This window comes from Pan troglodytes, chromosome 5 (genome assembly GCF_028858775.2).
Source record: "Pan troglodytes isolate AG18354 chromosome 5, NHGRI_mPanTro3-v2.0_pri, whole genome shotgun sequence".
NCBI classification, from domain to species: domain Eukaryota; kingdom Metazoa; phylum Chordata; class Mammalia; order Primates; family Hominidae; genus Pan; species Pan troglodytes.
The window spans coordinates 152,697,469-152,710,837 of NC_072403.2; the positions used below are offsets into that span (position 1 = coordinate 152,697,469).

General features: G+C 34.0%; 1 long non-coding RNA gene across 3 annotated transcripts in view; it reads right to left on the minus strand.

Annotated features, from left to right (window-relative positions):
• Positions 1-4,421: 4,421 nt before the first annotated feature.
• Positions 4,422-13,369, minus strand: part of LOC107975332 (uncharacterized) — a 52,527-nt gene continuing 43,579 nt past the window's right edge. For 2 of the 3 annotated variants that reach the window (XR_008548678.1, XR_001718774.3), the window contains 2 exons: positions 11,256-11,361; positions 4,422-4,768 (listed from right to left, as the gene is read on the minus strand). This is a non-coding gene — a long non-coding RNA (uncharacterized LOC107975332). The remainder of the gene's footprint in view (positions 4,769-11,255; positions 11,362-13,369) is intronic. The other variant, XR_008548679.1, reaches the window with a different exon arrangement.

The following is a 13,369-nucleotide window of genomic DNA, read 5'->3' on the forward strand; positions in this document are numbered from 1 at the left end:
AGCCAACTATTGATGGAGTACCTAGTGCAAATGCTAATACAACCCATCGAAGATAGAACTTCTGTTTCAGATATAAAGATAATACATTAAATATATCTAGTCCTTTGCTTGTTTCAGACCACTCTTTGCACAGGGAATGTTACTGTGAATTTTATTATCATTTACAAATATTACAAATACTACAGAATGCCATTTATTGGTGAAATCTATTCATCAACTTGGATATTAGGGTTCTGGTTTTTCAGTTTATTATACAAAACCTCTTCAATATATTGTAACATATCATCAATGCCTTGATGATACTCCTTAAAAGTAGAATCTTTTCAAATTTTTCTTCAGCATCTTTTCTCAGCAATTATCTCAGTGTATTTTTACATGCTGGCATTATTAGGTTTTGACCATTTGTGTGACTTTTCTGGACAATATTTTCTGCTGATACATAACTTATATCCTTTTCACAGGATGTACTTTTCAACAAACATTATATTTTAGATTCTAATAGTTGTATAGAACAATCAGTACCATCATTTATCCAATGACTGTGATTTGAAATTAGTGTCTTTAATTTTCCTGGGAATAATGTTGCATTTTGAGTTTGTCAGAGAAGACAGAAAGACATATGCCAGGTTGGACTATCAGCTCAAGTAAAATTCACTGAGAGATTTTGTTGGAAAAGGAGATTTTATGTGTCCCTTTCCACACCACTACATGGCTCAGCAGAATGTAAGCCTTCATCACTAACCTTATCAGAATTATCCATTGGTACCAGCCTAACATACTCCTCTTCCATTTCATACCTTATCTTAACAAATCGTCACATTGAATCATCAGACACATTCATAAATCCAAGATACAAAATAGAAGGGTATAATATAAAATGAAATGAGAAATACTGAAAAAAATCACAATATAATTTACCTGTAGTCTATAATCCAAGTTTTGTAATGTTTTTCAGGAGAGAACTTGCATTTGATTACCTGAGACCACCTGAACTTAATTTCTCACCTTAAAACTTTTCTTAACACATAAGCAGTGTTCCAGTTAACTCTGTTACGTGTGGCCGATTGTACTTTTTAAAGATAGCCACATATTCAGAATGCAATCTTCTGTAATAACTAGCTAATGCTTATCTAGCATCACATCATTTTGTTCCTTGTACCCAATGCCAAAAATGAGAAAGCCAAATTTCTTTGCTGTCACTTCTGAGGAGTAGGGGCTTAATATCTATTTAATCACTGTTTTTGAGGACTAATCTTATGAAGAAGTCTCTTATTTGATGCTTCCCCACAGTGTGTCATATGCTATATTGTATGCAGTCTGCAAAGAGGAAGAGTTGAACTTCCATTTTTCCACAGAAATTGTTGGGGCTTGCATTAGGTTGTTCTTGCATTGCTATAAAGAAATATCTGAGACTGTGTATTATATAAAGAAAAGAGGTTTAATTGGCTCACGGTTCTGCAGGCTTTACAGGAAACATGGTGCTGGGATCTTCTTGGCTTCTGGGGAGGCCAAAGGAAGCCTACAATCATAGTGGAAGGTGAAGGAGGAGCCAGCAAGTTCACAGGGCCAGACAGGAGCAAGAGAGAGACAGAATGGGGGGAGATGCCACACATATTTAAATGACCAGATCTTATGTGAACTCAAAATGAGAGCTCCCTTATAACCAAGGGGATGTTCAGAGCCATTCATGAGGGATCGGCCCCCATAATCCAAACACCTCCTACCAGGTCCCACCTCCAATGTTGGGGATTACACTTCGGTATGAGAATTGGGCAGGGACAAATATCCAAACCATATCAAAGCTAAAAAGGTTCTTTTCATCTTTTTTTAATTAAAATATTTTTTTTGGCATTGGTGAATTTCTTATCATCCCAGTGATGCTTTAAAAACTTGTATATGTTTGTGTCTTTGTCCATCTGTGCTGCTACAACAAAATACCATAGCCTGGTTACTTTATAAATAATCGAAATGTATTTCTCACAGTTCATGAGGCTGGGAAGTCCAAGATCAATGCACTGGCAAGTTTCATGTGTGGTGCAGGCCGTTCTTGCTTTCAATAATGACACTTTGTTGCTGTACCCTCCTAAGTGGACAAATACTTGTCCTTACATGGCTGAATGGTCAGAAGGGCAAAAGAGACTTCCTTCAGCCTCTTTTATGAGGTCTCTAATTTCATTCATGAGGACTCTGCCCTTCTGACTTAATCACCTCCTAAAGGCACTACCTTTAATACTATCACAATGCAATGAAGTTACAACATACGAACTTTGGAGGACACATTTAGAACACAGCAGTTTGTTTTGGTTTCAGCATATCTGTTATTTCAATCCATAGGAATTTCCATCATATTTTTAGGAATCAAAAATTCAAAAAGATCTTTCTATAAAGCAAATATTTTAGTGTTATTTCCACTTGAGTTCCATAGCTTGAAACTATTCTTGATGATATTACTCTTAAAGTCTAAACTCCTTTACATGCATTACCAGATCAGCTGTGATTTGGCCTCTGCTTGCCTCTTGTCTATTTTCTCCTTCCCCTTCAACGTACTCATACTATTCCAGCTTTCTAGGCTTCTTAAAACATGGGTTCCATTCCTTTGTTCTTCTTTTGTTTTTATCTTTTAGTGTACTCCTACCTAACCTCCATCTGTTTCTGCGGCCCATTTTTTTTTTTTTTTTTTTTAGCAGAAACCCTTATCTAGAAGCTCTGCTTCCTCATTCCTCAACCCCTTCTGTCTACTTGCTGTCCTAAAACTTCACCTCTTAGAGGATACAGCCAAACTGCATCGTGTCTGCCTTGTTAGTTAACTGTCTCCAAAGTAGGAAATATACCCCTGGAGAGTGAGTTCATTGCATATTTGTATAGCATTTTTCCCTAGATCCCAGCAACAGGCCATAAATATAGAAGGAGTTGAGTGTATGTGCAACAAATAAATGAAAGCATTGTAATATTATATTACTTATGATGGCCCAAAGAATGAGAGGGTGCACATATGTGGTAATGTAAGTGTGCATGTGTTTGAGATGCTTAAAATTATTGTTCTTGTAAAAATGATTTAAAGGAAGATTTCCTGTTATAATTATTGACAATGAAACCTTTATAGCCATCTTTTCTGGCATGTAATTTAAGCAATTTGTTCTGTTTCTTGATTTAAAGTTATAATTATCATTATTTGAATTACTTGCTTTGTATCAGTTTTTACAGTATTCCTATTGTCATAAATTGAGACAATATAAATAAGTATTTATGTATCTTATTCCATGTTTTATGTCCATTGTTATTAATCTTTGGGGCCAACAACTGTAGTGTGTTCATGCCCATATTATACCACTCTAACTGCTACATTGAACGAACATAACTCATTAGGACGCAACTATTCAAAAAAACTATTCTTTTTCACTGTGGCCTGGAAATCCACCATGATATGTTCTTCCTCTTTTCTCTGGGAGAAATCTTAGATAGTCTTCATAACATTATTATTATGCCATTATTCTGGCACAATAAGTCTAACAGTCACTCTTATCTGAGGAAAATTCCCATCTTGTTAATTAAATTGCATTTTGTAGTTGAGCCTTCATTTTCACCTCCCCAAGCAAAGGCCTTCCTCAAGCTACAACCATAGTGAGAAGAAGGAATGTTGTCAGTTTCCTCTCTCTTTCGCCAATACTGTGCTAATGCTATTGCTACACTTCTTCGCTCTCAGTCCCCAATTCCCATCCCACTAGGTTGCCTGGAGCTCCCCATATGAAACAGGGGTGGGGAAGAGATGAGTAAGAAATAGTATATCAAATGCACTTTGAGTATCAAGAACATTATCTCTATTAGTAAATGTGATGATAAAGAGTAAGAAAGATATAGAAAGGTGGGAAAGAAATTTCCTTGTGGAAATTTATATTTATGTATGTCATATTTTTGCCTAGTTTTGGCAGGTAGGAGTTTTCATTAAAGTCACCTCAAGTCTCTTCTTCTCTTACTTTTGCTTCCCTCTGACAACTGGCTTTATTATCAGTAAAAGATTTTCACTCAGCAGCTCCCATATCTCACAGCAGAAGTATTTGCCATCAAAGATAGGATCAGACATGCTACACTTGGTCCCATGTCCCAAAATCACAGTAGTCTTATACACATTGGAAAGGGTATAAATCTTAGAACCAATAAGTTGTGAGGAGGAAAATATAATTTTAAAAAATGTAACTTCCATTGAACCACATATTTGGAGAGAAGAAAAGTGTTACTGCACAAAAGAGCTATGTGAGGTGTGTTAGGAATTTTAAGTGCAGAAGTCATTAACCAATGTATGGTGATGGAAGTAAAAAGGAAATGCATTCTTTTAGGAAACAGTACCACATTTGGGGGTAGAGGTTTGTTGATTTTGTTTGGTTTTGATTAAACTTGTAGAAAAAAAAACAATTCACACTGGCTTTCAGAAGACTAAATCTTTATGAAACATGATTATGTTGAAATACATAACAGATCTCAGTCATTGAAATCATTATTTTGATTTTAAAAAAAAGTATTTGGAGGCTGGGTGTGGCAGCTCATGCCTGTAATCCGAGCACTTTGGGAGGCCAAAGCAGGTGGATCTCTTGAGGTCAGGAGTTCGAGCCAGCCTGACCAACATTAGCCAGGCATGGTGGCGGGTGCCTGTAATCCCAGCTACTCGGAACGCTGATGCTGATGTAGGAGAACTGCTTGAACCCAGGAGGCGGAGGTTGCACTGAGCCGAGATCATGCCACTGGATTCCAGCCTGAGCAACACAATGAGACTCTGTTTAAAAAAAAAAAAAAAAACTATTGGAATGATTTTGATCAAACTTACAAACACTTACCTAAATACCTAGACAATAAGAATCTTGTATATATAATAGCACAACTTCTAGCCTTTGAGCAGTCTTCAGCATGGGTGGAGTCAATGGCTCAGCATTGTCATTAACAGCAGGTCCCCTTCTCTCCTGCTCCAGCCTTGACATTGGCTTTTCTTAAAAGATGGTGGCAATTTGGCTACAGCCATTTCAGCTAGTCCATAAAATGCAAAACTGATTCAGAGGATGTGAAGAGCTTAATTTTGCTATGGTTCTTATTTAGATATGAAGAGATGATTTTAGAGAAACCCTCTCACTTCCGTTAATGCGTTTGGCCAGAATTTATGTGTCTGTTTCTGATCATGCACTAGCAAATGGTTTACAATTATTATGTTGTCCACATTCTTCTTGTCTGAGGTTACATGGACATTGATGAGTCAAATAAAATATACAATATTAAAATCAGAAATCTTTGAACTTTAGGCTAGGAATTTATTTTTTGAGTTCTTGTTTGAAAGAGAAAAAGTTATTAATTGATAAAACACACATTAGAATAAAAATATAAATATCAACCCTGACCACCATTGTTTCTATTGACTTCATTATTGGATTTTACTTCTATTATGAAATAAAAAGAGAATTGGCTTTAATGCTGGTGTAAAAATAATAAGTTGTCATTTCCCAGTTTTAGAATTTTAACTGTGCTTTGTGGTGTTGAGTCATTCCTAATGACCTTTCATATTACAAATGCAGCAAATATTCCAATAAATAAACTGGGCATCTGCACTTTGACTCATAAAATCATAAAAGCCAAAGTAAATTCTGAGATTAAAATGTAAGTTATCTAAACTTCTGATAGAAATTTAACCTACGAGTCATTTAACAATAGCCAAAACCATTTAATGCCTCCTTACTATTAAATATATTTCATTTTATAGTTCACAAAAAAGTTTACGTTTAAATAAAATAAAAATATCAATTTTTAATTTAATTGATTTAATAGACTTGCTATCTAAACTGCTTTGCTTCTTTTAGGAAGTTTGTAAGAAAAAAAGGAAGTTGGCATTAGTAGATTCATCATCGAACACAGTATATGAAAGCCTGGTTATTGTCTAAAGCTGAATGATTAACAGACATGAGTTTTTCCTGTACTCTAGCAATAAAAATAAATGGTAGAAATAGTGTTTCATGATTTTGACAGTTGCTTCTGTTAATTAACAATTCATAATTTCACATGAGTAAATATTTTGGCTATTTAAGTTCTGCTGTTCACCTCTGTATCCATCTCTTGAAAATCTTTCCTAATGCTTTAAATGAATACATCTGAATAAAATAAATAAACCAGAAAAAAAATTCCAAGGATCAAACTGTAAAATACATTTGTATATTAATAGTTAATAAGAAAAAAGCATTCCAAAAGCATGTAATTTGTATAGAACACTGTAGTATAGTGTGCTTTATACCATTTTATGTAATCTAATGGAGATAAACAGCCATAGGTCCAAAGGTGTTAACATGGCCAGAAGATGGGGAGCGGCCTGCATCTAAAACACAGGACAGTGAAAAGTTTTCTTATGCTTGAGTCAATTCATGAAATCTACTTTCCCACCATTCTATTTCCTTAACATTTTCAGTTTCTAAATTTCCAGTTTAGTGAAAGGCATGTTTTAACAGAGTATATTAACTTTGTTCCATGTACCTCAGTGATGAGAATTAGAACATGTTCCTTTTTATCAAATAGTAGAAACATATTTGGATGCTGCTGAAGTCAAATATTTAGTGAACTTAAAATCTGTCATGATTTACAACTACACTATAGAAAAACAGGATTTCAACAAGCCATTACGAACTGTCCTAGAAGGGTTTGGAAGTCAGACATTAACTCAATCTTAAAATGAGTTGGGAAGTGCAAGATTAGGTCAATGTAAAAAAATACTATAGCACTAGTTGGAGTTATTATATTGGCAAGTCGGCAGAGAATTGAGAAATATAAATTATATACAACTGATTTTTATTATGAGTGGCTGATACATTCTATAAATTTGCTGCAAACACAGAATCAGTCAATATTGAACCATTGTTCCTATGGGAAATACAGGTTATGGTCCCTCAAGCCTCTGGTTACAATATTTTCATCAACTGATTAATGCAATACATGACCTTATTTTTTGTATGTCTCTTTGTCTAAAGACAACTTATTTAATATATATTGTTGATTTATAAACATTGACCTTATGTCTACAGCCCTGTAGCTCATTCTAGAAAGAGGTTAAGCTATTTTCTCCATAAGGCACATTCTTTTGTCTTCCTGTGTTTAGAAAAAAGGGCCACAGTTTAGCAATATCCTTGGGGGACATTTTAAGCAGTGAAATCACCAATAAGAAGCAAAAAAAAAAAAAAAATGCCTAAAGTATGGCACTAAATAGATCACAAAAGGACATTTGTTTATTGTTTGTGAGCTGAAAAAAGAAGGCAAGACATCACTTTGAACTCAGCTGGAAATGTGCTTGTTGGACAATTCACATTTTTTACTACACCGGACTTATCTGTTTATATCCACAAAATTGATTTTTGTATTACAAAAAGTTTTACCAAGTAGACAACTTCACAAGTAGGGAATTTGTAAGTAATGAGGATTAACCTGTACATAAAAGAGAGGCAGAAAAAAATGGTCATAATTTTTAACCTCCAAATTTTTAAATTCAAACTCATTACTACTAACAAAGATTTACAAATAGATTATTTACGGTTCAGCAACAATGCAGAAAAACAAAAATCACTCTATGTATTGCTCTACTTGCATAGACTTAAACCCCTATGTAGAGCTTAGCCAAGGTGATTTGAAAACTCAGGTTTTTAAACTTTAGCATGCATCAGATTTCATCCGAAGGCCTTATTAAAACACAGACTGTGACGCCCTCTTCGCAGGTCTAGCCTAGGGCTTGAAAATTTGTACTAGCCAGGTGACAGTGATATTCAGGAACTATATTTTGAGAACCACTGGATTAGATCAAGTATAGATCAGGAAGACCTTGTAAATCTACAGGACTTTGGCTCAAAAGAGACTGCATGGGCCTCTTTGGCCCTGTTCCTTTAGTTTCACACCTCTCATGAGATTGTGTTGCTCTCATGTCAAATATAGGAAAGTTAAGTAAAAATAAAGGAAAGGTCTGCAAAATAAAGAGCTATTCTATCTCAGTCTTGGAGCAGAATCCACCATCCCTACGTTTCCCCAGTGCATGGGGCTTGTGTCACTTGGATGGTAGCCCAATTTTACTGTATTAGACTCATGGTGGTGCTGAGAAATGTCCAAAAAGGAAATGAAATTTCAAAGTTACTAAATAGTGGGAATTCAAAGCTGAAGAAAAGCCAAAATTAATATGCCATATGAACTCAAGAGGCTTTAATCTCTCTTGGATGCATTAACATTTCTATTTCTAAATATCCTAACACTATGGACTTTATAACAGTTCTCAGTTTAAGGGGTTGAAACACAGAATGCAGTTCTCATAATCAGGTATACCAGAGGGTACATAATTAAGTGCCCTCTTATATTATTGTAATTAAATTATATTATGATTTTACCTTGGAAACATCAACAATTCAATTAAAAAGATTCCTACAAATAAATCATTAGTGCATATAATGGCAATACTGGAATTCCAAGCGAATGACAAGAAAATAGCTTATTTCTTACTAGAGCAAAAAATGTGACGTGCAACCCCTTTTGGAATGTCTATTTGTCTTTAATAAAACTGATGTATGGTTAGCAATATAGTATTACATATGATTTTTAAAAAATATTATCTTTTATAGGTCAAAGCCAGACGTGTACAAAGTATTACATGATTTTATTAGTATGGTCAGTTTTATAAAAATAGATTTTCAATATATAAAGAAATCGTTAAAATCTTTTATGATGAATGGAAAGGGACCAGAAGAATCTCTGTAAGAGGTTCTCTGCTTATTAAGTGTCAAAATGCTTACAAGAATGGTCAAATCTGAAGATACTGTCAGGGTTTTTTAAGTATTTCAAATATGCTCAAATTTTTAGAATGCACAATTGGCAAATGTCTTTTGTAGCTTACATCAGTGGCGTTTGTTCACTACTTTTACTGTAGAAGTGTCTAGCATGTACTTCTAAAGACAAACTATGGAGCTTGAGGAATAGACAAAACATATTTCTGATGGGACATGGGAATCTCAAGCTCTGGGTTTGAGCTGCTTATTCTGGTTATTTTACTTGGGCTGTTTTTTCTATCTGACCAGGATGACAAATTTCCTAAGAGACTTCTATCAGATTAATAGCAGAGAACCTGAGTCAGACTGCATGCATTTAAAAACCACTCCTGACTTTTACTTTATGGTTATCTCAGACCAGTTTATTTACATGTTTCTATCTCATTCTCTTTATCTGCAAATTGTGGGTGATAGATCCTACTTTGCAGGGATTAGAAAATTACCTAGTGTATAAATAATACTCAATATCTATTAGTATAGTTCTATTTTATTTTGTCATAAATTGATTAATATTTCTTTTTTCCTTGTTTTTTTTTTCCAAATATCCAGTTTCAGATAACTATCAATCTTGATTCCCAAAATAATGGATTAAATGATTTCTCTTGAAGAGAGAGGAAAAAAATCTGCTCAGGCCATGTATCTTTCCCCCAAGTGAACTTGCTAATTTTCTCTGTAAGTTTGGGTATGTTGATTTTTCACAGCACTGTTATAGGCACCATTTATTGCACTGCAGAGTATTCAGGGAGCAGTTCAGCTTCTAGTGCTATTAGGGTCCCCAAATTACAAATCACTGTAACTGTGACCGTGCACCTGCAAAACACTTGGCCTGCTAAATTACCTAGATCCTCTTCCTCTAATAGAATATAAATAATTTCATAATAGTTTGAAGAAAATAAAAGCCTTTTTTTGTCACCAGAGTCAATCTGACAAAGGTAATTTTGTCTATTACAGGGTTTTGCCTTCAATGTGAACTGATCATATAGCTATGTCATTGGAAGTTAATATCATGCCAACAAAGTCAATTTAAAGAGGTAGTTGTGTAGCAAACTCACCTGAGAACTTATAAGTACCAATAGTTGGCATGAAAAATACTATAGAATAAAAATATATAAAAATATCCTAATGACTCAGAAGAAGATAAGTAGTTCTGTGGGTTATTTTATTAAAAAATCAAAAAAAATTGATGGACTAGCATCATAAATAAAATATAAATATATCCAGACTGTGAAATAAAAGAAGAGACCCCTAAAGAGAAATAAGAATTAGGTGAAAAGACAACTGGTTAAGTTTAAATGAGAAATGTAGAATAACAGAAAAATTGTAAAGAATTTAAAATATAATATTTTGTTCAAATTGTATGTGGGGAGCAGAAAATTAAAACATAGACATGGCCAAAAATCCTGTCAGTAATGTAAGGTAGAGAAAATAGATAAATATTAAAATAATGAAAATATTAGAATGTAATTATGAGTGACAGAAAATGAAGACCTACGCTAAGCATTGTAGGTGCTCTGAGAAATAAAAATATTTGAAAGAAAAGCATCTTAAAATCTTTAATCAGTGAGCAATTATAAAGATGTTTTTCAAATTATTTTGTAATAATCTCTAGTTGAATGGTAGCAACAATATGAATTAGGTAATTACATGTTATGGAAATATCAAGGTTCATTTGCTGGGCTAGTATACGGGCAACTTACAGAAATACTAGAGGTGTGGTGAAAAGAAGGGGTAATAATGATATTAGCCACCTTTGTGCAGGATCTGCCTGTGCCAGACATTGTTCTGAGTACTTCACACACACTGAAATATTCAGTTTTCAAAACAACACTGATCCTCAGAATAACTATATTAGTCAGGGTTCTCCAGAGAGCAAGAACAAACAGGAGATATACCGATATGTATATCTAGAATGAGATTTATTATAAGGAATTGGCTTATGTGATTATGGAGGCAGAAAATTCCTACAGTCCACCCTCTGCAAGCTGGAGACCCAGGAAAGGTCGTGGAATAAATTACAGCTTGGAGCTGAAGGCCTGAAAACCAGGAGTTCTGATGGTGTAAGTTCTAGCTCAAGGGCAGGAAAAGACCAATGTCTCAGCTCAAACAGTCTGGCAGAGAGAGAGAATTCATCCTTCCTTTGCCTTTTTGCTCTATTCAAACCCTCAGCAAGTTGGATGATGCCCACTCACACTGGGGATGGCCAGCTGCTTTACTCAGTCCACCAATTCAAATGCCCAGTCCTTCCAGAAACACCCTTATTGACACACTCGGAAATAATGTCTAACCAAATATGTAAGCGTCTTGAAACCAGTCAAGTTGGCATATACAATTAGCCTCACCTACATTTCAGATGAGGAAACTAAAGAATAGATACGATAAGAAATTTGAGTAAGGACTGCCTAGCTTATGAATGGAAGAAGCTTGAATTTGTACCTGGCTTCTTGGGCTCCATCATTCATCCTTCTGATCAGAACTTGAACAAAGTATTACAAGAGGGCACGCATTTTTCTATAGCATCCTCTGGCATCTGAAAGAATGTCTGACACACAGTAAGCCCTCACTAAATGTTTTCAGAATGAATAAATACATATTTTTACATCAACTTCATTATTATATTTTGAACAATTTATTTCACTTGCATAATCAATTATGAATGTTAAAACATGGAAAAATTGTACCCCTCACAAATTCTCTATACATTTGAACAGATTTTGTTTTATATATTTGGTGCTTTGTTAACAAATGGCATAGAAGTTTGTGACTATGAATTGTTCCATTAGTTGTTCCTTTTATCAAACAGATTGATGTCTCAAAATTTAATTTTAGAGAAATAAATTGCCATCATTTATTTTACTTTATCTTTACCCTAATTTATCTTAGTTTGTTTTTTCATTATTAAATCTCTTTTTAAATTAGTTGCACATTTCTTTTAAGAAACATATTGTTGGACTTTGGTTTTAACCTAATCTACAGCCTTAAGTTTAACCACATATCCTAACTAATGTGCATCTGTTGCATATTGGTATATTTCAAATAATTCATTTCTCTTTCTCTTTTTAAGGTATTATTTTTGTACATTGTTGTCTCCTTTTTAACACTATCTTTGACGTAAAATTTAGTTTTATTAATAGCTATCTTAACACTTTAGGAATACAAATGAAAACAACATTTCTATAATTATTAAAGTGTAAAACAAAAGTGTAATAGCTTGATTTTTCCCTAAAGGAAATTAGCAAAATTGAATTATCCTATTTCCCAGTGTCTACTTCTTATTTTTGTTAAAGTACTGAGTTATATCTTGAAATTAATATTTTGCATGTTTTCTGCGCAGAAATTCATCAATCTTTTCCATTAGGCATCTATTTTCCTCTACAAGTATTCACCTACTGTAGCAGGGCTTCAAAAAAAAGTCTCTCTCTCTTTATATATATATGCTTCAAAACTGAGTTGTGACACTGAGCTTCTGACAGTCAAAAGGGTCCGCCACAAAAGGAAAAAAGCAACAAGTTCATGCCTGATCAAAAATTACAAAGAAAATAGAGGGAGGAAAACAGGACCTTGCCTCTGCCCAGAGAAGGCTAGACAAGCATCAGCTACAGCAGAAGGGAGAGAAGTGTTGCCACATGACTCTGAAGAAGGACAAAGATTAAAGACCAAATGACCAAACTTTGGTGAAACAGAAAAATGATTTTTTTCAAGGAATATCCCTCTATCTTGTGATGAAATACAACTTTATTTTCCTATTCACCTATATTTTAAACTCTTTGCTAACATAATCCTTAAACTGTATAGCTATTCTCTTTCTATACAATATTCTTTCTTCTTTCCTCACTGTCTACTTCCTTTTTTCTGTGTTTTTCTATGTAAAAAAGCTTGTCCTCACACAATAAAACAACTCTAAATCCGTCATGAGAAGTCAGACATAGGAAAAAAAATAGAGGAAAAACTTCAGAAGCCAAACAAGCCATAATAAATTGAATAAAATCCAGAAGTGAAGGAAAATATTTGCAAGCTGGATTACAGTAGGGAATATCATCTATTCAGATCAAGCATTATGAAAAAGATTATAAAATAATTGGCTAAGGTTAATACTTGGAAGATGCCCATGGAATGTGGGACACTGGATTTTTGAAGTAAATGAAAGGCTCAGGATATGGTCCAACATGAATACAGCAGACAAAGCTGAAGTTTAAGAAGCAGTTCAACATGTTCCGCACTGTCTTGAGAATATTTCTGCAAGTATTTAGCATCCAGCTTCCAATTTTGAGGCAGAAATTCATCTTATTCATATGCAGTCATCATATCCATGCCTTGTCTTTTGACTTTCACTTTCTTCAATTTGATATAAATGACTATACCAAAGGAAGATATATATTAAAGTACCTAATACATAAATAGATAATATATAATAGGAAACATGAAGTATAACACACAAACACATATGTCTATTACGTATTTACCTAATAACTACATAATTATACAGAATTAATTATACTATGTTGTGTTTAGGAACAAGTTGCATAATTATTAGATAAATATGAGTGTTT